The sequence below is a fragment of the Haliotis rubra genome, unplaced genomic scaffold (genome assembly GCF_003918875.1).
Source record: "Haliotis rubra isolate DU_JTF1 unplaced genomic scaffold, ASM391887v1 Scf945, whole genome shotgun sequence".
In the NCBI taxonomy this organism is placed as follows: Eukaryota; Metazoa; Mollusca; class Gastropoda; order Lepetellida; family Haliotidae; genus Haliotis; species Haliotis rubra.
In genome coordinates, this window is record NW_025767685.1 from 304,965 (window position 1) to 332,816 (window position 27,852).

General features: G+C 39.6%; 1 protein-coding gene across 1 annotated transcript in view; it reads right to left on the bottom strand.

The window, feature by feature from the left end:
• Positions 1-27,617, bottom strand: part of LOC124264814 (sodium- and chloride-dependent glycine transporter 2-like) — a 109,641-nt gene extending 82,024 nt beyond the window's left edge. Inside the window, exon 1 of the mRNA XM_046699602.1 lies at positions 27,510-27,617. The gene's annotated coding sequence lies outside the window, so the exon portion shown is untranslated. The remainder of the gene's footprint in view (positions 1-27,509) is intronic.
• Between the last annotated feature and the right edge of the window lie 235 nt (positions 27,618-27,852).

A 27,852-nucleotide genomic window follows, 5' to 3' on the forward strand; every position in this document is an offset into this window, starting at 1 on the left:
CAATTAGACATTGCTGGGTTACATTGTACCTTTGCACAAGTCTACGTGAATCATATTTCACACATGCCCTAAGTGCAACCCAGCGAATGTTGTCTGTGTTATTGAACTTCACAGTTAAAAATAATGAAGTGGAATGATTCTGCTAAATACTACAACAAACTAATAAGAACAAAACAGAAATGTTAGAATTAAAACCAATTAAAGTCACAGCAATAATATCAGGCTATTACCTTGTTCAAGGAATGTATCCATCAATAAGGAAACAATATGCCATTCACCTGCACATGCTAAATAAACCTGTTCCATGTCATGTGTCATTTAACACACTAATATGCAAACAAATGGACATAACGTTAATTTAGTGATAGTTTCTCAACTGTTCACATAACTGTTCAGTTTCTCACATTGGTGTATAGCTTCATTGGTCACCCAACATAGAATATCTGACAACTATTTTTTAAAAAGCAATTTAGTTAGACAACAATGAGCAATCAATCAATTGGAAGGATGTTGTTTTACACAGGCACTTTGGTTAAAACATATTTTTATTTCGCCAAAGCAGAAACCTGGATAGGCAAACAAGCCTAGTGGCCTATATAAGCGCTACTCCAGTGCATTGTTCCAATAGCTGGATACATAATTGACATAATTTCACAACAAAAGAATAATACTGAGAAAAAATAATATCATTGAATAATGAATATGTCTGTTATGGTATTGGTTATGCCTAGCAACGAAATGAGCTGCTGCAGAAAATCAAATTATATAAAACTTGTCTTACATTGAGTCTATATGTAGAGGAGGAACACTTATGGATAGACAACTTCTTATTGCAACAGATGAGACCTTTCGGTGTAGATCCTAACACCGTTTAAGAGCTATCAAGCAAATGATACTGGTGTAAGGATCTACACCAAAATGTCTCATCTATTGTAATAAGGAAGTTGTCTATACACACAGAAAGTTCCTCTTCATCACACCAGAGTCTAAATGCCAGTTAAACAAGATATATGTGTAGAGGTGATAATCACTGGAAGTGGTTACTTTCAGAAATGAACTGGTGTAATGAGTTGACAGTGTCACTATTAGTGGGTGTATTCAGTGTACGCTAGTAAATGTACATACATAAACACTACCTTTTGACAAATCCACTGTGCAAGATAAGTAATTAATCAATCACCATGTTATCTGTTAATTCTTTGATCAATTTTTGTTCTTTTAACTCAGCTGATAATTCCTCTGGCTGCACGTTCAGTATATGCCGGTTTGGACAGCTTCCATGCGCATATTACATTATAGTATATGCCGGTTTAGACAGCTTCCAAGCACATATTACATTACAGTATATGCCGGTTTAGACAGCTTCCACTGTACATAACATGTAATACATCTGCCACATCAGCTTCCATGTGCATATTACATTACAGTATATGCCGGTTTAGACAGCTTCCACTGTACATAACATGTAATACATCTGCCATATCAGCTTCCATGCGCATATTACATTACAATATATGCCGGTTTAGACAGCTTCCACTGTACATAACATGTAATACATCTGCCACATCAGACTCATCCCCGATAATCTACAGGGTATACATTCCGATAAATCTACATATACCCTGGATGCATCTATGGTTCGAGCCGATGATTTTATTACCTCCCTTGGTTGGCTTTTTATCCAATCAGGTGTTTACGCTGGGGAGTTGAGCGTACCAATCACAACACACTTTCGCTTTTTAAATTATCTAACCGATCAAAAATTGGCAACACAATAATAAAATGTTGCAGAGGTACTCTGAAAGAGGTAGAAGGAGTTCTTGCATATATTTTTTTTAAGGTTTCAGACCTGTCAATTTGTCTGTATGTTTTTCCCCCATATCTGAGTCGCACTGCAAACAAACTTTTGCAGCTGCGACCGCTATCTTTGTTGACAATGGTAAGTTCGGTTGTAACGGCGGCTTATCTGATTGGCTATTGTGAGAAGGCGGAGCCAGCAAAGGGAGGTAATAAAATCATCGGCTCGAGTCGTAGATGCATCCAGGGTATAGTGGAGATTTATCGGAACGTATACCCTAGAGACTATCGAGGATGCATCAGACCTTAATTTATAATGTTGTGTAGTTACTCCGGACACGAGAAATCCTAAATGGGAACCTTTGTCGGGTAATCTGAGTGGTGTTACCACTAATTATACCAGTTATAAATTCATTAACTGACCATCCAGTGAATGATGACAAAAAAATACGACCAAACATGGGCTACAGCAAGGGTGTAGTAATTGCTTTATTGCAAGCAATGTTCGTTGCCGTAACAACTTAGGGTTGATACTGTTTTGAGGATACAAACGGACCTTCATGGTTGCATAAGAAATTCATATAAGCACTTGCTGTCAACTAAAGTTACAGACTGAATATACTTATTTACCTAAGTAAATTTTCTGATATTTCTTGAAATGGCCAAGTGGGGTTGATTTAGTTCACAGATTCAAATAAATCAAATATACTTCCCATCAAAAGTTTAGACTCACATAAAACACTGACTATATGTTATCGATATATATATGGTAACATCGAAGATTGATTTCTCCACTAACTTGGGGGAACCAAATGCAAACCTTATGCAGACGAATTGTACAAGGATCATGCCTCAAATTGCTGAAAAGCTTCTGCAAATATCGTACATGTGAACAGCTGCATTTGGTGTAAAGTTCTGTTAAGAATTTCACTGATATTTATCATTTATTAAAGTCATGACAATAATCTTTTCAACTTTGCGAATTTCCTTTACAATACATCAGTTCATGTGTAAACACCACCTTTAAACAGTATGGACTATTTTGCAAAATTTAGTTCAGAACAGTTACCTGAAGTAAGTGGCTATATTTACACTGGTGAGTCTAAACTTTTTATGGGAAGTACGGGTATAATGTCACAGGTCAACAGACATCACATTGTTACATGACATGATTAATATTGAGGTAAAAATCACAGAATCAGGATCAAATTGGATCAGTAATTATATTATTCACGCATCTGAAAATCCGAAAAAGCCTACACTGCTCGGATACTTTATCACAATCAGACGAGAACTACCGGGGATAATAACAGCATCTAATGGGCATCCACCGTTCTTACTGTTCAAATGGTTAGTTTTAAGAAATTCTGCCAAGGTGGACAGCTGCCCAGCCCCCCATGTCTATCATGGTCGAGGGAGCAGGGGCGAAACATCAATCGCTCTGGATCAGCTCCTCTTTGATAGAATAAATCAAGGCAATATGAATTTATGAAACAATGTTGGCATAGCTTTTGTTTAACTGAAAAGCAGGCCTGAGTGATTAGTCCCTGAGTCTACATCACTTGATATAGATCATTACTTGTTTTTGTAATAATCAATAATGACTTTTTTTGTATAAATTATTACTTCATGATAGAAGGATGAATTTGTACATCAGCAGAGTTGGCCAAGTTCCTCCTAGGTATTAGAATGGCTTATAGCAGTGTTTATTCTAGGCCGAGCCCTTGCGCCATTCGCGCACTGACAGTTCATATGGCGCACTTTAAAAATACTGGCGGGCCGTGTTGACGCACTTTTAAGACATTAAACATAAATCTAAAATGCATTACGAGTTTGTTTTCAGGCAACAACTCAAGCAAAACTCAAAACACATGCTTAGTTTAACGAACAAAATGCGCTACCTTCCCTCACTGAAGCGGGCTGTTGTTTTGAGTACTCTGCACATCACTTTCAATTGTAAGCTGTTTCAAACGACAGTGCGAAGCCTATAATTCAGTGTTATGAGAAAATCTGATGCACTTTGTACAACAGATTCCGATTGGTAGGTTTCCTTGAGTGATCCAATCATGTTGCATACTTTTATACTTTTGTTGCCATGGGGGTCACACCAACTGTCAAACACCGATGTCAATCAAAATTGGAAATTTTAATATAAATTGTATATTTATATACTTATCCTATCTCACGACTTGCACCTCTCTCTCTTGCTTCGACTTTTAGTGGAACGACTGTAAACTTTTTTTCCATAGGCCTCCTTGTCCATTCGCCTGTGCACTCCATGCTGCTCTCCTTAATTAGCTTCCTAGTTCCTAATAAAGCTTGCAGCATGCTCCACTAATTGCCCACGTGACTACCTTGAATGATCATTCTCATCTTGGAGCCAACGTTGTAATCTGTGCAGTGGGGAGGCCGGGCCGGCAGCGGGCATCGATCGCGTATACAATTTATATTAAAATTTCCAAATTTGTAAACTTATCCTATCTCACGACTTGCACTTATCCCACGGCTGGACGGTGGGCCGCAGATTACCCTTCTGTCTGGACAGTGCGAACAGCTGGTCTTGGAGCTGTGTGGACTGATGACAACCGTAGATAGCAATGTACAAGGGAGGCCTGTTACACATGCACGCAACTCCTATGCTTGTAGTGGGATCTCCGGAAACCCTTGGCTTACTAAGCACAACGACTCCCAGGGAGATGGGTGCTCCCGAGCGATGTAGTGTTCGGCCGCAACCTTGTACAAGACAATGGGACGCAACTCGGCAAGTAAGCCTCGCCTCGCCATGATGTACAAGGTACCCCCGTAATTAAACTCTTGCGACTAGAATTGGGCCAGCCCCTGCTTCAAGAAGGCCCCCCAGACACTGACTGAGCCGTGTGAAAGAGAAACACAACTCGGCATCTCCAAGGTTTAACGTTCTGCTTCCGGGCAGCATCAAATTGACCCTCACTCCTTTGCCTAAGCTTAGTCAAAGGATGTGCCGGCAACTTTGGAGGCAGAACGCAACGAAATCCACTGGAATTCGGGAGTGTCACACTTCACTGACGTAATTTCTCCGTGGAGTAGAGGTCAGTAAGCATGAATGTCGAACACCTCTGCATCGTCATACTGATTGTGCCTCAGGTCCGTAGGGCGACGCTAGGTGGGTATGGAGGCCTTGGTATGGAGGCCAAGTGAAGTAGTTCTTAAACCCATATAATGAGAACAAAAGGTTGAGATCCAGTTCAACTTTTATTCAGTATGTACAAGGAAGTAATAACGCGAATGCGGAACCGTCCCTCATCTGCGTTGTAGGGCCGATGTAAGCTGTGGGCCAGTACAAAAAGTTTGAATTGGTGTAGTCCCTGGACATCCGTGACAGACAGGTCTCGCAGGTAATGTGAAGAGAAGACTGTATCAGAATGCTAGAAGCAACCTTCCATGATAGCGGTCAAGGAGCAGTTGCTATGGAGGGCCATCGTCGAGGCTAGTGCATGAGTCTCATGAAGATTGGAAGCGGCTGGAGGAGGCAACCCTGCAAAGGTGTAGGCTTGCAGGATCGTGGCACGCATCCAGAAGGCCAATGTCATCCGGGAAACCTCAGTTCTTGAAGCGTTCGTTGTAGATTGAGGGTCTAAGGTTACCCGTGGCGCACTTCCGAGTGAGGGTGAAGAAGTAGGTCGTCCCGGTTGGGAAGCGGTACATGGTTTGGCTCTGCCAGGCTTCTTAGGCTGACGAACCAACTTCTCGCTGGCAAGAAGGGTGCGACCAAAAGCAGTAGTATTTTGCTGGTGGCCAATAGTTTCTGTATTACTTTTGGTAGCAGAGCTGGAGGGGGAAACACGTAGGCATTGAGACCCTCCCATGATATTGCCAACGCATCGAGGTCCCATGCCAAGGGGTCTGGGATTGGTGATACGAACTTTGGAAGTTGGTTGTTTAACCTCGTGGCGAACAGATCTATTTGAGGCCGTGATAACAGGTAGAGCATCGACTGAAAGATCTGGGGCAGTAACTTCTACTCTGTCGGGGATGGTCGGTTGGATTGGGACAAGGCATCGGCGATCACACTTTTTAACCCGTGAATGTGTCTGGCTCTGGCTACGATGTTGAATGAGTCGATGAGATGGAAGAGCCTGATCGCTCATTGTAGCAGATTCGCCGAGCCTGTCGAGCCTAGATAATTTATATACCAAACCACTGTCGAATTGTCTGATTGGATCAACAGACTGGCTGATTGAAGCACTGTTGCCCAATGTGAGATGGCTTGAATTACCGCCTTGAATTCCAGCTCGTTTATATAAAGTACCCGTTCGTCGGATGACCACAGCCCGGCCACTTGGTGGTCTAGGAAGTGAGCTCCCCAACCCATGAGGGATGCATCAACGAATAGGTGATGAGTCGGTGCAAAGGGCATCATAGAGACTCCGGTGCAAACATTCTGTTCGTCGAACCACCATTGAAGGACTGGACGAAGCGGTTCTGGAAGGCAAATTAGTTCCTTGGGGTTGTCGGCCTGAAGTTACGGGCGTAGAAATCGCTGCATCGTCCGAAGTTGGAGCTGGCCTCTGTACATTAAGGCTTGAGCTGACGTCAGAAGGCCCAGTAGCTCCTGCCACTGTCATAAGGTTCTCGCCTGAGACAGTGCTGGAGGAATGCAGTGCTGAATCTTTATCCACCTGTCATGAGGTACGAACATCATCCCCAGACGAGTGTCGAACAGTGCTCCGATGAATTGGAGTTTCTGAGTTGGTATTAGTTCCGATTTCACAATGTTCAACAGCCACCCTAACTGTCTGAGCAGCGTGGTGGTGAACTGTAGCTGGCGAAGCAATACGATCGGATCCTGTTGAGCCTGGATGCAATCGTCTATGTAGCTTTCGAAGGTGGTCCCTTGAAAGTGGAGGAAGCACGTTATGGGTTTGGTAATTCGGGTAAAAAGCCACGGGGCCGTGGAAACTCCAAATGGTAGGACTTTCCATTGGTAGTGATTCCCGTTAAACACGAAGCGAAGGTACTTCCGGTGTTCTGGATGTATCAGAACATGAAGATAAGCAGCCTGAAGATCAAGGCTGATGAGGGAGTCTCCCTTCTTCAAAATGGTGCGTAAAAGGTTGATCGACACTATCCTGAAGCAGTGGAAGCAGGAATCGGGCATTGAACAACTTCATATTGTGTGTGTGTGTGTGTGTGTGTGTGTGGGGAAGAGGAGGAGGAACCACTACGGCCAGATCTGTTTCCTGTGCCACGGCCTTGAGTGGATGCGCCACAAAAAAAGATTGCATAATCCGGATTGGTAGGGGTGAACTGTGCAGTTCGACGCTGTTTTAATGAGTCCTGGAGCTGTGACTTCTGTATCTTTAACAGTTCAATCGAATCGAGAATTGAAAGTGGGTTTCTTTATCAACTTTATTAGATTCTTCGTGGATGCTACTATTGAAGAGGGAGTCAGTAAACCAAGGCTGGCAAAAAAAGTTCTGTTTTAAATCACTCCTCCTCCTCCAAGAGATGTTAAGGGGTCCACGTTGGCGAACAGCAACAGTGTACCCCCCAAAAAGAGACAACTGATCCAGGATAATTTGGAACTGGTCCAGAGCTTAAGTCATACATCCTCGGATGTAAGCGTCTTGATCAGTGTAAGTATGCTCCAGAGCAGTGTTAACAGCGTCGACTGCTGCAATCACGTAACTAATAGATGGCAACGTCTTTCTTAAGGCTGAATCCATGTCAGCCAACTCTCGGTCGTCAATAATGTAGGGCGAAGCAGCGCGTTTGCCACACAGGGTTCCAATATCCTCATCAACAGTTGGAGCCGTAGAGATTTTTGTTAGGCCGTAGACATGATCATTTAGTGTACTGGATAATTTCAGAATACAAGGTCGAGGTGGTAGGGTGATGGTAGACCAATCCTGGTTCCTAAGAGTATAAGAGTGATCCAGGTCATCTGCTGAAGTACTCAAGGGAAGTTGGAGCTTCTCAACAATCCAAAGGAGTACCTGAGGTGTCTCAACTGCTGCAAAGCTACCCCCAGGGGTAGATAACTCAGAGTGAGCGTGGCTTGCTATTTGGACTGGATCAATCTCAGGAGGTGGACCAGATGAAGAGCCAGGAGCTACCGAAGCCGGATGGGCTGGAGTAGAAGGCTGTATTTGGTTCCAGGCTGAGGTTATGGCCCTGATCATCATATTTAGATCTGGAGTCGCTGTAAGAGTGGGATTGACTCAGCGATGATCCTAGAGTGAGTAGAAGGATTCTCAGCGCGTGTAGAGGGAACATCATAAGAGACTGTAGGCCTATTAGTGGTATCAGAGCAATGATCACTCGAACGTCGGTCAGAGGAACTGTATCGAGATCTCGACGTGGTAAGTACCGAAGTAGGTTGGTAAGCCGGTGATCTGGATTCCCTAGGTGACCCAGTATGACGTGAAGAACTAGTCCGGGTCGTTGTAGTTCTAGTTGGTGATCTGCTTCTTATTGGAGCTCTGGTTCGACCATCTGAATAGGATCGGCCATGAGATGTGGATCTGTACTGTGATCCCGATTGGTCAGTGGCTCTGTAAGGTGATCTAGATTGTATAGGTGACCTGGGTTGGTAAGATGATCTGGATTTGTAAAGTGATCTGGATCGATTCGATGCACTAACTGGAAACTGTGATCATGATCTGGATCTATAAGGTGAACAGGTGATCTGGTTTGCAGTTGCGATCTGGCTTCGATGTTGTGATCTGGATCGGTTAGGTGACCTAGATCGGTCCGATGATCTAATTCGAGGTTGTGATCTGGATCGGTCTGGTGATCTGATTCGAAGTTGTGATCTTGATCAATTCGGTGATCTGGATCAAATAGGTGATCTGGATCGGTCCGATGATCTACTTTGATGTTGTGATCTGGATCGGTTAGGTAACCTAGATCGGTCCGGTGATCTGAATCGAGGTTGTGATCTGGATCCATTCGGTGATCTGGATCGGTCCGGTGATCTGATTCGAAGTTGTGATCTGGATCAATTCGGTGATCTGGATCGGTCCGATGATCTACTTCGATGTTGTGATCTGGATCGGTTCGGTGATCTGGATCGGTTAAGTGATCTGGATCGGTCCGATGATCTACTTCGATGTTGTGATCTGGATCGGTTCGGTGATCTGGATCGTCTAAGTGATCTGGATTGATCAGGTGATGTGGATAGTAGTTGTGCTCTGGATCATGACTGTCATATTGATTGATCCGGTGATCTTGATCGGCACGGTGATATAGATTGGGCTTGTGATGGTGATCTGGATCGTGAAGGTGATCTAGAGTTTACAGTTGTTCCACTAAAAGTCGAAGCGAGAGAGAGAGGTGCAAGTCATGAGATAGGATAAGTTTCAAAATATTCTTTCTGTTTTTGCAAAAAAGCAAAAACCTTGTAATGGTGACGATACAGAGAGCACAACCAACCGTGACATTGTTACCGCAAAGAGGATGGGTCTGAGGAGAAATTCAAGGACTGTGCATCACGTCCACGTGTTTTTCAAAATACGGGATTGCAGCTTTTCACATAAATTTATTCTGATAGAACACTGTACAGTGTTGAATTGTTCAGAAGTATTGTTTTAATACTTCTACCAGAAGGTTGAGGACAATATATTTGTCTGACTGTTGAGGAAACTATTAAGCGTAACAAGTATTTAGTTTATACTTTGAAGTTGATTTTGGGAATTAAAAACTGACATTACCTGATTGTAACAAAATGATTGTCATTTTTCATTGCTAAGCAACGACTTGTGATGTTTCAATATTATTGTGAAAACTGTTGTTTCAGTGTTGGAGTATTCTTTTTTTCAAATTCATCTTGAATTATTCCTAACTGTTCAATAAATGTTGAACAAATCTTGTTATTTTCCGTTTCCCTTAGTGAAACTCAAATTAGTAACTGCTAGGTACTGTATGTCTAACAAATCACAGCAATTTGACATGACCCACACTATTTTCTAAATGGCCCACATAACTAAGGACAGGTGGGCCATAGGTCCACTTTTTATTAAGGCTAGAATGAACACTGCTATAGAATAACTCCAAATTCTGTCACTTCCCCTGAGTGAGTGAGTGAGTGAGTCTAGGTTTACGCCCGACTCAGCAATATTCCAGCTATATGGCAGCGGTCTTTAAATAATCGAGTCTGAGTGACTCAGTGAGTGAGTTTTGTCAGCGAGGCTGACCGCCTGATCCTGTTAGCATTTCCCTGAGTGAGTGAGTGAGTGAGTGAGTGAGTGAGTGAGTGAGTGAGTTAGTACTTCCCCTGATCGTATGCTGTTGGTCAGGGAAATGAGAACACACAAGATGTTGTTCTAAAGGACAATTTAGGAAAGATTGGTTGGTTGGTTTGTTGTTTAACACCACACTCAGCAATATAACAGCTATATATAAATAATCAAGTCTGGACCAGACAATCCAGTGATCAACAGCAGGATCATCGATCTACACAATTGGGACACAATGACATGTGTCAACCAAGTCAGCAAGCCTGACCACCCGATCCTGTTAGTTGCCTCTTACAGCAAGCATGGGTTACTGAAGACCAATTCTAACCCGGATCTTCACGGGTAAATTTAGGAAACAACCAAATGAGCTGCTTGTCTGACCTTTTGCAGAATTTAGAAGTCACCATGGCTGTTGCACCAGAAACTATTACAAAAACCAAAGCAGTCTACTCACAGCAGTATAATAATATATGTAAGGAAAAAGATCTTTCTCCAAACATTCATGTATGATTTGAGGAGAGGTTGTGGAAACAATATATTCAGACCATGTCAAATGAACACTTGGTATGAATACTACATGCTTCGTGGGAGACACTTCCAGAATTTCGTGACATTCGGTTCACGAGCAAAACTGAAATTTTAACATGTGACTTATGTCCTTATTGCAGGAGTTTTCATTTGTCAGCGTTGATTTGGTTTTTACTCGTCAGAGAAACAGTTAAAGATTTTCGTTTTCATATACACCTATTTGTATTCTTTATATAACTAGACCGTGCTCTTGATCCATGTAGTTATCTTCAGGGCTATATTAGTGTAGGTCTTACATTCGCTGGAGCAAGACACGATTTTCATGGTCTGTATAACTTCTTGAAAGGCATTTAGAAGTTGGACGATCATGAATACATGATATGTTTTTTTATGCATTATTGTGTAAACATGTTCTTTGTATAAACATTTACTCTGGGCACTAATCAGTAGGGGTGAAACGGTACACTCTTACCACGTAACAGTACGTATTGCACTACAAGGCCTTCAGTTCGGTACATGACATATGATCATAATGCAGAAAACTGACAAGAGCCAAACCTTACATTGTTTAATAAGACCAGACCAATTATATTTCTTGTTTTAGAAATTTTTGTCCTAAGAAAAACCTAAAGGCAGGAGGGAAAAAATTAAAATAAAAATCATCAGTCAAAGTAATATTACTTTTAAATACTAAAAGTGTTTTACTTTTGGCAATTTATGAAGTGTATATAGGGCTAAAAACAATCAAAATTTTTGTTGTTGTAAGTTTACATTTTTGGCCAATAAAAACATTAAGATTTTATTTTTTGAGCGGGGAAAATGTTTTTTATTTCTTTTCTTATTCTTGAAAAAATACGAACGGCGGATCCGTAACACAAGAAATAAAATTGGTCTGGCCTAACATGGAAAGATAATAACCATAATCTTTGTTATTTGCAATGAACAAAACTGTCTTTTTATGACAGTATAGACGAATGGTATGCAAACTGAAAATACAGAATTTTGGGATTGCATTACAGTATACCAAACCAAAGGCAAAATACTGCGGTTCTACTGATACTTCGTAATACCGGTTAATCCCTAGTACTCAGCATTCACCTAATAAAGGAGCAAGACTTAGATCTGAAACGTTGTATAAAGAATAAGGAAGTTTCTATCCATAAAATGTGTTGTGTATTCAATATTTATTTGTACCAAACTGAAATGGACCGAACCAAAGGCCTTGTACCGCACAATACGTACCATACCGTGGTATGTACCGTTCAGTGTGGTCACAACCCCTAGTGTGCAGTGCACTAGCCTGTGCACCCTGAACCCACAAATCTGTTGGTAATGAACAGATGGTGGCCACATGAATACGTGAAAACACCTAGTTGCGGGTACATCAACTTGCAGGGAACTTGGACAAAGTACTGTGACTATGTGTCCCAGTCCAGCCAGCTGTGTATGGGTACCTCGTAAGGATGAGAAAGCAGCAATAACTTGGTGCGCCTAGTGGCTGGAAGAGTTGTATGCTCCCTTGGGAGTTGAGATTTATAATAAGATGTGCCTTTGATATTGACATCCAATCATCGAGGGAAAAATTACCAGCACCTTGAGCATGTATTAGTTGCGTGGAAATGTGAGCTATCCTATATAAATATCCTATAATAATAAAAAAAATAAAAATATATTGTTAGCCAATATTCATGGTTACTATATATCTATGGGACAAATATATGCAGTGTTTCTAGTACTTGCTCTTATACATAACTATCCTACATTTTGGATAATTTATTTAGTGTAGTGTTCTAATTTTCATAGTAAGAGAATCACATTAAGTTCCCCCAGGGCTCGACATTCACGCTACCCCACTGGTCCGGGTCTAGTAAAATACTGACGGGACCAGTGCAACTTTGATAAGTGCTATCCCAACGGTCTAAAGTACTGTCGGAAATGCTAGAAAATGCTTTTTAGCCTTAATACCTTTAGAAAGGAGATAAATGTATTATGTTGTCAATATATCAACTCACCTATAGTGTACCTAATTTTTATTTCAATTGATTTAACATTCCCATGAATTTAAAGGGCAGTTTACAGGAGAGAATTTGGTACCAAAACAACAACTTACTATTTTTTTCAGAGTTCAACAACAGAAATCTGAAATAGTCTTTACATTTATGTTAATAATACAGGTGGTGTAAAAATATAAATTAACATTTTTCTTAAACAAATAAATGTTGAATGTTTGTGTTACTTTACTTAATTATCGTTTCTTCAATGAAGAAATATTAATATAAATGTTAAGTCTTGATAAATAAGTTTCCCGTCAAGCATGCACATCTTTATCACAGCGTCCACTATGGCCAACAATTTGCAGACGATTGTTGCAAAGGTTTATAAGTTTTTTGTGCTTGAAAAAGACAGAGGTAAACCTTTCATTAGTATAGAAATGGTTTATTACAGAACTTGTAGAGCTGTTGGTATATCTAACCAACAAGTGTTTACAATATTGTAAACAAATCAGACAAGACAGGTACCGTCTTAAAAGCAAAACCTGGACGTAAAACCATCCTTGACAACTTTGACAAGGGAGTACTTAGACGACGGGCGGTCTACAAACTTTAGGAGAAGAAGAATATATATATTCTAAAGAAGCTACACTAGTGACTTCGTTAAATCACTGGCCAATGTTCACAACTAGATGAAACTGACCGAATTACATCCATATTTTTGCAATGGCACATTTCTACAATCAATCGATAAGATAACACAAGTGATAGGATTCTTTCCAATTTACAGTAATTCGTATGTTTATTTCACAACAAACACACATACACAAACGATCCCTTACATACCCGGTAACCAATACGTATACTATATGTACACATATTCAACATTTTGAAGAAACATCTATTGAGATGACCCCTCGCCCGAGCGTGTGCTCAGGTGTCAATTTCACCTGTGGATAACAATGCACCCTACTCTCATAATGGGATTAGTCTAAAATCACACATACATCTCTGAGTTACTTGACAAAGTGCTCTTGTTTCCAGTGTTGTGGTAGTTATACAGGATGGAGAAGGAAACTTAGAGAAGATTTAAAGTATATTTCAATTTTGTCTAAATAAAGTAGAGAGTATTATTAATTAATGTATCTACTAATCGGAAATAACTTCTCTCTCCTTTCAATTTAGTAACTCACTGCAACCCTATAAGTATGGTAGTTTGCAAAGTATGGGCAGTCGCAATGGCTAACCTACAGAAAGCAGAGTTCACGTTGTGCAGAGAGGGAGGAAAACAGGTTCTACACGGAGGTCACAAGTATCGACTGCACGTTGACAGACAGGTAGCCACTCACTGGAAGTGTATCATCGACAAGTGCAAGGGTAGATGCAGCACCATTGGGGATCACATCACTTCAGTATCAGAACACAACCATCCTCCACTAGTGAATGAAGAAGAGAGTCGACTTCTCACCAGACTTAGACAACGCGTTCAAGAAGAGATCAAGCCTGTCCAGCAAATCTACAATGAAGAGACCCAGAACCTAGACGAAGAAGCTGCTGCTACTGTTGCTTCCTTCTACAGTATCAAGTCTGGACTCTACCGTCCAGCGTGCCAAGGTTCTTCCACCAGGTCCCACGCATACCCGTGCTGATGTAGACCTCACAGGTACCTTTTAAGTATTAACTTATCTACTGATATTTGCATAATGCTCAATTGATTTCTTGACAGTGTACTTCATTCATTCATTCATTCATCAAAACAACGTCTAACACACTTGCTTGTTTTAAGGTTCCTGGACTGAGACAACAGGCGGACAACAGTTCCTGGTTGTAGACAGCGAAGATGAAGACAGGATCCTGATCTTCAGTACACTTGAGAGATGCTGGACATCCTCGCCAATGCAGAAACCATCTACATGGGCCGGAACATTTTTGTGTGTCCCAGCCTGTGGCAACAAGTCTACATTGTGCACTGCCTTGTGGATGGACAGATGTTCCCAGTCGCCTTCTCCCCTGCTGCCAAGCAAGTCTCGTGATACATACATTAGATTGTTTAACTACTTGAAGGACTCTGTGCTTGCTATTGTCGGCAGTTGAACTTTCTCCCTCCGCTTGTACAGACTGACTCTGGCTGCTGCTATTGGAGCCACTGGAGAGAGTCTTCCCGATGCAGAAGTCCGTGGATGCTACTTCCACTTCACCCAGGCGGTTTGGCGGCAGGTTTCAGAGAAAGGCCTTGTGAAACCTACAAGGACAACCGTGCCTTCAACACTCCACGTCGCGACGTGCTGCAGCACTCCCCTCCTCCCAGTGGATCAGATCCAAGATGCCTGGATGGAAGTATTGAACCAGTCTCCCCGGACGTTGGATTTTGAATCGGCCAGTTCAAGCGACTACATCACATCTACATGGGTTGACTACTTAATTAAAGATTCCCACCTCGCATTTGGAATCAACATGGAATGGATACCGTGCATGCTGATGACATAACACAGGCAGTTAATGTTTGTATCAAATAACGTCCCACTACCCCTTATTTTTCTAAGTTTTTGGTATTTTCATCAGTAAAAACGCATTTTAGGGCATGTCTCAATTTTATTCCCTCGGTCTACATTAGGTAGATGTTTCCTGAAGTGATATTTGTTATTTAAGTAACTGTAATACCTCTGAATTATAAATATAAGTCAAAAAGCATTTTTCTAGCATTTCCGACAGTACTTTAGTAGATATCTAAGGCGGTCAATAGGAGTCCCGTAGCAGGACCAGTAAGAATCTCTATGGACCAGTTAATGTTTAAAGTTACTGCTCCTGTAGTCTATTCAGGAATTTGGGTGAATGTCAAGCCCTGTTCCCCATGTAATTTCTCATCTGTATCCTGCAAGAATCATGTTTAGTTCCCAATCTGTATTCTGCAAGAATCATGTTTAGTTCCCAATCTGTATTCTAAAAGAATCATGTTTAGTTCCCAATCTGTATTCTAAAAGAATCATGTTTAGTTCCCAATCTGTATTCTAAAAGAATCATCTTAGTTCCCAATCTGTATTCTTAAAGAATCATGTTTAGTTCCCAATCTGTATTCTAAGAGAATCATGTTTAGTTCTCAATCTGTATTCTAAGAGAATCATGTTTAGATCCCAATCTGTATTCTAAGAGAATCATGTTTAGTTCCCAATCTGTATTCTAAGAGAATCATGTTTAGTTCCCAATCTGTATTCTAAAAGAATCATCTTTAGTTCCCAATCTGTATTCTAAAAGAATCATCTTTAGTTCCCAATCTGTATTCTAAAAGAATCATCTTTAGTTCCCAATCTGTATTCTAAGACAATCATCTTTAGTTCCCAATCTGTATTCTAAGGGAATCATCATTAGTTCCCAATCTGTATTCTAAAAGAATCATCTTTAGTTCCCAATCTGTATTCTAAAAGAATCATCTTTAGTTCCCAATCTGTATTCTAAAAGAATCATCTTTAGTTCCCAATCTGTATTCTAAGACAATCATCTTTAGTTCCCAATCTGTATTCTAAGAGAATCATCTTTAGTTCCCAATCTGTATTCTAAGAGAATCATCTTTAGTTCCCAATCTGTATTCTAAGAGAATCATCTTTAGTTCCCAATCTGTATTCTAAGAAAATCATGTTTAGTTACGCCATACATATTCCTACCTTTAGCTTTATGCCACTTCAGCAATATTCCAGCAATATCACCCTGGTCTTCGGCATGACGAGCAAACACCTAAACCACTAGGCTACCCCGCTACCCCTGAATGTCATCCTTGAAGTCACTAATGGGCTACTGCTGGAGCCTACCTTAAACCAGGTGAACCACCCATATATAAAGGCCTTCAAGAAGGCATTTGAATGACGCCTAAGGCATCAAAACATACCCAAGACGTAAGCATGTTTTAACCTTAGTTTATTTACTACACATTCCTTGTTTCTGTAAGATGAATAGGTGACTTCCTGAGCAAAATACAACCAACAAATACTTCAACAATCCGTTTTGATCCATGAAATTTCCTCACAATAAATATTGGCGAGTTGTTTCTTCACCTGCACGCTGATATTGACAACAGTGGCCTAATGAACCAATGTTAATACAATGCATGTATAAAACTAATTCTAACGAACATACTGACAACAGCAAGTCATTGCACCGCTACTAAAAGCTCCTGCACCGCTACTAAAAGCTCCTGCACCGCTACTAAAAGCTCCTGCACTGCTACTAAAAGCTCCTGCACCGCTACTAAAAGCTCCTGCACCGCTACTAAAAGCTCCTGCACCGCTACTAAAAGCTCCTGCACCGCTACTAAAAGCTCCTGCACAATACAGACTCCTAAAGCTAGTCCTGCACCTATCAATGATTAATGCATATCATATAAAAATGTTACAAATATATAAACTTTTTTTCCAATTATTCACCATTCTCTTCCCACAGAGGTTACTTGTCATATCTTCCTACGAACCTCTGTTCTAATACGGCCATATTTCCCGGTTCTCGTAAAATCCCCTAGCGGCAAGATCGCAACACAAATTATCTCCCTTCTTTCTATCCAATCAGAACACGTGTTACATCGACTTAGATTCAACTTGACTAACACAAGCAAATGTGGGGCAACAAATATCCCCCATCTGCCGGGGAATTGTGTTGATGTTACACACAAGACATTTAATGGCTAGCTTGTCTGTTGTCAACGAGGGCGATGGAGACGCCACTGATCCGCCACAACATGACTGAGTTCTGTCTAGAAGAAATGTTTGCGCATCGCGCAGGGGAAGAAATTCAGTTTTTCTGGAAGCATACGGAAATTACCGAGGCCTTGCGAAATGATCACTTTTGAAACAACGTCGCTGATTGCACAACTAAATCAGATTGCCTCCAATCACGAGTCTTGAACGCTCACACCATGAAAGGGCCGTATTAGTGTGGCAGACTCAAATATATATATATGTACATAGTTTTAATTAAAGTTTGGAAGATTATATTAAGTATTAAGGTAGATGGCATTGTTTCCATTTAATTACTTATTCTAACATCTGTAAGAATATTAGGTATGTTTTATATGGTAGAATGATGAAATCTTAGTTATGTTTTATACTTCATTTTATTCTCATGCCATAGCTCTGCATAGTAAGCCTAGTAACTCTCAGTCTCACCTCCACTAATTGTCACACTGCATGCTTACAACACTCCTTGCCCCAGCTTTCAGTCAGTTCTATTGTTTCACTGATAGGCCAAGCTGGCCATAGCTTAAACTACAATGTAAAGATTTTAAACTCACATGCTGTCCTGTACTTCGCAAGGAAGGTTACCTTTACAACCAGGGGATCTTTATAAGGATTTTAGGTAGGTTCATATTGTATAAAATGTTGTATATATATATGGATGGTTTCTTGTTTACTTCAATAAGAAATATAATTTATTGTGTAAGTCAGACTTGGTTTACTTGAAATATAATATATCTTATAAATGTGTATAGTTGAAAATGAACTATCAGATCACTGTGTTATTGTGAGTTTATGTATTGTTTATGTATTAAACGCAATTCTAAACATATCAACTAAATATATGGCAATGTTTAGGTAATGACTAGTCAGTATGAATGCATGCCTGTATGTTTGGTATGTGTGATTGATAAACACACATATATATATATATATAAATATTATATATGATTCCATGTTTCATTAGTGTGGCGAATGCAATTGTATCTTATTTTATATCATATCACTTGTACATATATATTGTTTTCTTCATACATATTTATTTGTTATGCAGATCTGTGTTCATTCCGCAGAATATCCTCCCTAAACAGCTTGGGTACAACCAACCTGGTATGTAACACCTAACCAGAAAAAACCCTATATGTATACCAGAAGTGTATTTATTATTAGAATTTCCTAAAGGTACCTACATTATGTCTGTATGATCGTTGTATATTTGTATTAATATTATGTAACATAACTTGTGACATAGTTCAGATGTATTTAACTAGGTGCATTTAATAGGCTTAACGAGTGGTTCGAGCATGTACATATTTTATGTGATTCCATTTAATATAGTTCCTTATGTTCTTTCAGGCTTTTTTTAACACGATCTTCCAGAATAAATGTATCGGCCTCACAACCCACAGCCGTTTGTATTCTTTTGCATGGATTCAAACAAGGCGCTGTTATATTAGAACAGAGGTTACGTAGGAAGATATGACAGGAGTAACCTCTGTGGGAAGAGAATGATTATTCACTTGAGTGAAGGTAATCTATCTCTGTACAGTGTACAGTGCTAAGTCCATAATTTTAGTGCCTTCTCACTGACAAGAGGGATGCACACTCCAGACAGACCTACACCAAGCAGAAGCAAGGACTCAGAAATGCATTCCAAACCAAATACAATCCAATCCAAGAATGTTGGCTTGCAATTGTGACCTCTTTTTAAAATATAGTTTTAATAGACTCACTTTGCTGCATTAATGTTAGAAACTGGTAGTTATTCATGAAATACACATTAATACATAAAGAATCAGAATAACATATCATACTATTTTTCTAAACATTACACCATAAATACATTGTCAAATAAAGCGAAACATTTGATAGTTATTTCTATGGGAACAATGTTTTATCTAAATGCCATGTAATCTAGCCTGTGGAAATTGTTTTCTGCTCCTAAATATTAATAATACTGTCACAGATTTATAGAGCTGCTTTACTTTCAAACATTCAGCATAGTCCTGTCTGTTAATGTTACACATTATTACAGTAGTAATGTACTAAAATGAGACAATGCTCAAAAATATTTCTCTTGGTAAAACAATAGTTTCAGATACTTTATTTTTGTGATCACTAACTCAGAATTCATTTCGTTATATTATCGGGTATTTTTTAACTAAATCAACGGCAGATCACAAATACAAATAGCAAATACAATTAAAACTGAAAAGGTAAATAATCTTGTCTACTGATGTATTCATTACAAAATTTGACATCTTCACTGACAAAATCGTTTTCTACTATCGTTCATGCAAAGCGATACAATATCATTTTCTTACCCCCAGAAAACAAGTTTGATGAAAGTATATCCTACAGATAAGGTGACCCCCTTCTACAGACTGCTTTTTTGCTCCTCAAAATTTGGCTTATCTAGGGTAATATACGGTTGTCATTGTCACTGGTTTACTAAAATTATAATTCCTGTAAGCTCTCATTATACCATGCTGGGAATACTTCAACATTTCAATGATGAAGCAGGACTGTACAAGGAATTATTCCATCCTCAGCAATACAGTCGTCCCCTCCCTGGTTGGACTGAAGGGGAAAATCATGTGGAAAGAATAACATATTGATCTAATATATTTACACTATTTACAGATTGAAATATAGGAAATACCCATCAACTGAAAAAATGTTTGTTAGAATATTTTACTACATATAGGTTATTCAGTGGTATTGGAGGTTTACTGATGCATAGCCTTATGAAATGGTTTCAATCATTTTGATTCATTTACAAAAACAACAGCAGGTTACATTCAAAACTTCTGACTTTGTAAGTAGACATGATGTAGTTATGTTGGAAATTACAATCAAATAATGTAAGCAATAATCAGTCAATTGTTTAATTGGTGTGATATCAAACTTAGATTCATATGATTATGTATGTGTAGGTGCAATACAGTTTCTGTCCACATGACCAAGGAGGTGAAATCCACACCCAGCTACAGTATGTAGCTACATATAACTAGAAAAACAAACATCATTGATTTTTTAACATTTTTTATGCTTACCCTAGCATGGCAAGCTCACGGCGTCTGTCCCACCAAGCAGCATCTTACCACAAAACTAAGTCAGTTCAAACTAGTGCTGGTTATCGCTTACAATATGCAGATCGATAGTTTGAGTTCAGTAATCAGTCAATAATCAATTGTAACTGTAAGCCCCACCATAAAACACTGTGCACACGAAACAGGCACTGATCATATCACGATCACGATGACTGACGATACTTCCTGTTGAGACATGCACGCTGGTATGTTGTTTACATTGTAGTTTTACAAGTCAAGAAGCTACATCAGTTGTTTATGTCTTGATTTAATAAAAATAAACAATAAAAAACATTCTTCCTCAAATTTTATTTTCATTTTTCATTTTTTTATGAATACTGAATAGTCTCCCAAGCTCATGGATAATCGCTGACAGAAGTAAGTTTGATCGACTGACACATTCAGGGATTTACCTCGAGTCCTGTATTTGAGGGTCTTGGGACTCATATTCTTAATTTTCAGGGGTCTTGGACTACAAAATGGGGGTCCCAGACACTTAAATAATATTATTGATACTGTTATTGTATTGTGTATCATGATCAAAACATTGTTACAGTAATCAAATTGTAAAGGATACCATAACCCAGCTAGTTGTAAACTCAGTGATAACATATTGTTACTTGATTGGAACTTTTACAAAAAGTATTTGGACTTTTTCTGCGTCGTGGTGGATGCGCAAATAAATAAAGTTACGTCCATTGTCAATTTCTATGCTTATAGGAGGCAGGAATTCGCGTCCTGTAAATCCCTGCCATTATTCAATCAATGGCACCAACACTACTTCAAATATGTCTTCCTGCAGTACAGCTACTATCCTGAACTGTCGCAACAGAAAACAGAGCCCCCAATAAAACACCGAAATCCTCCTGTCAACAATCTGCACCCTAAAAATATAACTCCAAATAAGCCTCATCACACTGTATCCGTGACAACCCCGACCACAGCATCCAGTGGGGCAAGGCTAATTTAGCCCTCACAAGCAGTGTCAAACAATTCAAAATAATTAAAAAAACCTCCAACTTACTGTCAACAATTCTCATCAGTCATAACCTTTTGTTTAAAATACATGTTTTACCTGATAGTGTTTTAACTCAGACCTTGCCCTTCATGTATTTAACTGACTCCTCAACTCTGATGTAACCCAATTCAAATCAACTGTTCAAAACACTCCCTCATATTTGACAACCACGCTCTGCTCATCACATGCATGATAACTACACCGAAATGTCACTCCAACTGCAATAATGAGTTGTTCATTCATATATCTTATCCTTCCTGATTACTCCAACATGCCTCTCAAAGAAGTAATAAAAACATAGATGTGTAGCAAAAAACAATGTGTAACAAAAAGAAGTAGTATCTCTTTGTCACATCCCAGTACGGCATTATAGAGGGAACCTGATAATTCTACAGATAAAATATATAATTCTACATTAATTTTAATATATAACTGTGATACTAAAATGTATACTTTTACTCAAGATCTTGATGTGAGCATCCTAGATCTACTCTGCCACATCTACTAAACTAGTTCTCACGATGTGAGCACCCATGAGCTGATCCGCCACACCTAGTAAACCAGTTCTCACGATGTGAGCACCCATGAGCTGATCCGCCACACCTAGTAAACCAGTTCTCACGATGTGAGCATCCTAGATCTACTCCACCACATCTAGTAAACCAGTTCTCACGATGTGAGCATCCTAGATCTACTCCGCCACACCTAGTAAACCAGTTCTCACGATTTGAGCATCCCAGATCTACTCCACCACATCAAGTAAACCAGTTCTCACGATGTGAGCATCCTAGATCTACTCCACCACACCTAGTAGACCAGTTCTCACGATGTGAGCATCCTAGATCTACTCCACCACATCTAGTAAACCAGTTCTCACGATGTGAGGACCCAGAACTGCTCCGCCACACCTAGTAAACCAGTTCTCACGATTCGTCTTCTCACTACATGCTAACAGCAACTATCACCTCAGACAAGAGAACAGAAGCTCATCATTATTGTCATTTAAGGTACATTTGTAAAGTGTGAACCATACACCAATCCCTCACATTACAAATATGCATAATCATATTCCTCAGAGCAGGCAGTGTATAACACCTGTTGCCTGACCTACACAATGAAGGGAGAAATACAGCAGAACACTTCCTGTATACAATCGTCAAAGACAGAAAGATAGCAAAACAAAGCACTTTTGCAAGTTTCATTGACCTGAAAAAGGTTTTGACAATGTGAACCGTGACTGTCTGTGGTTTAAGTTATGTCAAAGTGGAATTGGTGGAAAAATATATTCATCAATCAGGTCACTGTATGAAGATGTAAAATGTTCTGTGCCGGTTAATGGTCATATGAGCCCAATGTTTGATATAAATAATGGTGTAAAACAGAGCTGCTCCTTACCCCCCACTCAATTCTTTGTAATGACCTTGTGGAGGATATAAATGCTCTAACTTGTGGAATTCATGTTGATAATAGAGGATATTATATCACTGTTTCCTTTTACCGGCATATGCCAGTATTTTACCGGCTAAAAAGTCACATGACCGGTATATTTATGGCAAACAAGTCCTGGGGACAGGTAATACATTTACCTGGTTAAATTATTTCCACTAAATACTAGTAGGCAATGAAAATTACCAGCAACTGTTAAGAAACTGTTAGGTGAGGTGAGGTGACGTGAAATTGGGTTTTACGTCGTGCTTGAGAATATTTCGCTCATATGACGACGTGCATGCGTGTGTATGGGTATGTGCGGCTGCTTGTACTAGCCCAGCTGGATTTATAGTACTAGCCCACTGAGATACCATGCCGCAGTGAAGCATGAATACCCCACTCAGACACATTATACTGACTCCAAGCCGACCAGTCCTTGTTGTACCCATTAATGCCGAGCCCCAGGCAGGGACCAACCAGTACCATATTTTAACGTCTTTTGGTATGACGTGGTCGGGGATCGAACCCGCGGCCTTCCGCTCTCCAGGCGGACGCTCTAACCACTACACCACGGAGACGGTAGAAACTGTTAGGAAACTGCCAAGTACATTTTATCTATCCGCACCATATATGATACGTGTATGGAATTCCCTGTCTATTTTAAGTAACAACCACTGACGATTATTGTGATTGGCTAGACATCTCGCTTAACCTTGACCCAAATGTTTATTATGTGAGAGGCATTTTGGCGTGAGGCTATTATGTATCATATGACAATGCTCTATCGGGGCAAGAAGGATAAACTTATATTCCAGCAAAACAATCCATGAAATCAAAAAATTTAAAATCCAGAAAAAAGAGGAATTTCCATGGATATGGTATGACAATCATAAGCGGGTGTGTTGTGATTTAGTTTTGGTAACAAAACATGCAGCAATTACTGTTATATCTTATTTCATGTTCGATTGTAATTTAATATGTTTATTCCTATTATAAAATGAAACACAAACACACACATAGCATTGTTTTATCTTTATTAAAATGGAAAAGAAGTGGACTGGTAAAAATAATAACGGACTGATTTATTTGTGGCTTAACAGTCCCATGGACTGGTAAATTTGAAAATCACCAGAAACACTGTATTTGAGTTCCTATGTCATACTATGTTTACGACACGAGTGCCTAAATGTTGGCATTTCCCGAGCAAGAGCAGGGGATATACTGATATTTAGGCACCAGTGTCGTAAACATAGTATGATATTGGCACGAAGATGATATTCTACATATTACCGAAGACTTCAAATTGAGGAACATAAACCCAAATCTACTTTCAAACATAGGCTGGCTACCTGCCGTCACCCCAAGTAAAACGCAACGTCATAGAAGAAACGTGACGTCATAGCATTGTTCATGATGTCACGTCACTGTGCATAGCACTCAGGTCACAATCACTTGAAGTTTAGCAACGTTTGGCGTGGAGAGTCCTTGGATGGGTGACCGTGTCTGGCAGCTTGACTCCTGAGAGTTTCTAGGGCTTCAGTCCTGCCCCACAACGAAGCACCCTGTGTTTCACTTTAGGCAAGTGAGTTTGTTCAAAATTGCCTCTGTTCACACAGCAGAAAATATGTCGTGAGACTATTAACCTTCCAGCGCCTAACAGGCAGCTTAGGTTATCCTGGCTAATAATGATCAGATTGTGCGCTTTGAGCAGGATATGAAGCCTGGAAAATGCACATTATAAATATTCTCATCATTGTTATATAGATGGGATGGAAAACCTGTATAACCAAGCAAAGACCTGAGATTTTCAGACTTTACACAAGGCTATTTAAACCCAACAGATCACTTCTACACTCTATAGTCCGTTTGGCTCAAAAGCGGACCAATGAATTGCAATCTAACTCGAAAAATAATAAACATAACATACTCAATGAAACGCTGATCATAATCAAAACATCATTCCAACTCTGTGAGGTTTTTGCAGAATTTTTGTCCTAAAAATAAAAAAGTTGTTTAACAATCTATCATTAACATATTGACACAGTTCACTATTTGTTACGAGGGAGGAGTGCAGAGAAAGGGACAGCCAGGTGTTCGGGAACGGATGGAGACGGCACAGCACAGGTTAATGAATAAATAACTTTGTCTGTGAACGTGCTTTGTCTTATGCACGCCACGCACGCAGTCCATTTTAATACCCCCCGCAAAACGCGTTGCTGGGGATAAAAATTCACTCATAACCCTTTATGGTGGCCAATGCATTCTACCAAGGCAAAATTGCTTCACTTTCTGTAAATGTATTGGTTGAGAATATAATAAGCAACTTATCTCTCTCTCCCTAATATTATAAGTCACTGTAGGTAATAGTATCTACAGGCGTGTAGGGCTTTTAAATAGCATAACAAGTTAAAGGCTAGAAACACATTAGGGTGACATGCCTCACTAACTATATATAATTTCATATATCTGTTTAAGCTCCATGGCATTCCTAAGAGTAAGACAGAAAAAATAATAATGAAATCGTTTGTAGTCCGATGGAGGCATCCATTATACTGACGTCATGGCATTCCAGTGACATTATTCTGTGATCTCATCGAAGAAATAGTTCAGATTTGTTTTTCACTCAAGTCTGAGATATTTGAGACCATTCAGTTGTATGTTATCAATTTAACTAAACTTGCTCAGAGGGTCATATTCGGCTTTAAGCTTGAACTGAATGTCAAAAATAATTGATGAAGTTCTTGAAAGGCATTTAGAAGTTGGATGAACATGAATACATAACACATTATGGATAACAACTTCTTTATATTTTTCATATGACGTTTCATCATTCACCTGATGAAGGAGCAAGAATTAGCTCTGAAATGTCATATAAAGAATAAACAGAAGTTGTTATCCATAGCATGTCATGAGTGATGGCCAAACAGTATAAAAGTAAAGCACTCATAATAAATTACATCATTTTTTCATGACAAGATGGCTGATACAATAAATATAATCTGTGGTGAATACAAGTTTCCCTAGTTATTACTGACCAAATGGCTGAACATTGAAAGGTGATCATAAAGGAGTGTCAAATAGATGCTCAGGTAAATGCATAGTTTTAGTCACTTGTCAATCTAGACACGGATTAAGTCTACAAGTCTGGATGTGAATTTCTTTGTTCTGTTCTCAGGGTAGGTTGTTGGTAGGGTATTCAGGAACAGCGCTCTTGTTAAACCCTCTTACCAATCTGAATGTATGCAAAACTGCTACATCACTTTGAGAACACACTCTCATGAAAACATATGAACATCAAAGTGTGTCGTTTATACACTTTTGAATGTCATGTGACTGACTTCTCACCGGCTGTGTGAAAACTACATATAAAATAATGATATACCCTAGATTTTACAAAAATATGGACTTTTTAGTGGGTTATTCTGACAATAAACATTATGTTAAATTGAGTAAATAATTGGTATTACATGTAGCATTCTTACAAAAAGTCCACCCCCAAACTGTAAAACTGCTCATAGTTCAAAACAGTTACATATCTCCTGAATATGTGTTTTGGAATGTTTTGTTAGTGTTGCAAAGTTCGGATTCAACCAAACAATGTTGTGTTGGCAGTGGCGGAAAGAGTTCCTTCTGTTCCCTAAACCTAACCTAACCTAACCCTAACTTAAATTTTGGACTTTTAGTCATTTTGTGAGTTCTCTAGTAATTGTTGTGTTAAGTTTTGTTAATAATTTTAGTATATTTATAAATATTATTTGGGATGGGGGAACATGAGGAACTCTTACCACAGTGGCAAGCAGTTATTATTGGTGCATGCACACACACATATGGAACATGCACCTATTAAATTTAACCATCTGACAGGCACGGGGCCGACTGAACACTTCACCATAATCTGCCTAACACGCTCTAGCAGTCGTGACTATATCCCTCAAAGCAGCAGGGCTGTATAGAAATCACAACGCTGACCTTTGGATGTAAATCTCTCAGGTCGCTGGCCTAGAATGTTTTTACGAATCAGCGCATGCTGATGCAATGTTCTACAGTGCGAAACACGGTTGCTGACGCGGGTTATACAATTTACTTTGGAGCATAACTGTTACTATTTCACAAAACCGGAATTCACATTCAAATTGTTTTCTGTTTAGGCTAATTTTTCCATGGTCATTCAAACGACAAATTCCATTCTGCCCGGACCAAACTTATTTGGCTATATGGCACGAATAGGATTGAATTTCAAGACGAATAGGTTTAATATGAGATTGTTTTTTAATTTATAATAACAGTGATTACACATGGAGTTGATGAACATCCACACCTAACATGGACAGCAATCTAAGTCAGCCAAGGCCTTCGACCAGAACATGGCACGCGGCACATGTGTGCTGGATCATGGCAAGCGATGCCACACGCTCGAAAATGGTCCTTGTAGAAAACTGATGACTGCTTTTGCAACGAGAAAATGACGCTTCGTGTTTTGATTTCGCAACAAACGTATCCTGCTCGATTTTGAAGTATATTCTTATATATGTACATTAACAAAACTGGACATAATAACACACAAAACGCTGATGATTGATGTGTTTGTGCAAGTCAATGCCTGTGATGAAACGAGACAATTTTTAGAGTCTGAAAAATATTGAGAAGTGAAAAACAGTTCCAATCCTTTTGGTATGGAAAGATAACTAAATATTTTTCTTTGACTAAAAGTCAGTTCTTACCTTGAAAATAGCATACGCCGTCGCAAACGTTAGTCAGTTACGAGTGAGACTTGCTAGCAGACGGCTTCTAAACGACCAATGAATGGGTTGGTACTGCTTTCCGGATTGGCAGAGAGTGGTTGAAATAAAACGAAACGAAACACAATGGATAGTGGGCGGGGGCTGCTTGACGCGTAGAGGATGTGATCGTAACGAGCTGACAGCCGCTCGAGTGACTAGCTGAATATAACAACGACTGTATGGAATACAATGTGATCGACGGCCAGAACACAGATCAGACAATGATTTGTGAGGACATGCTGTGGCCATATGCCCCTCATTATTAACAACACTAATAGTACCT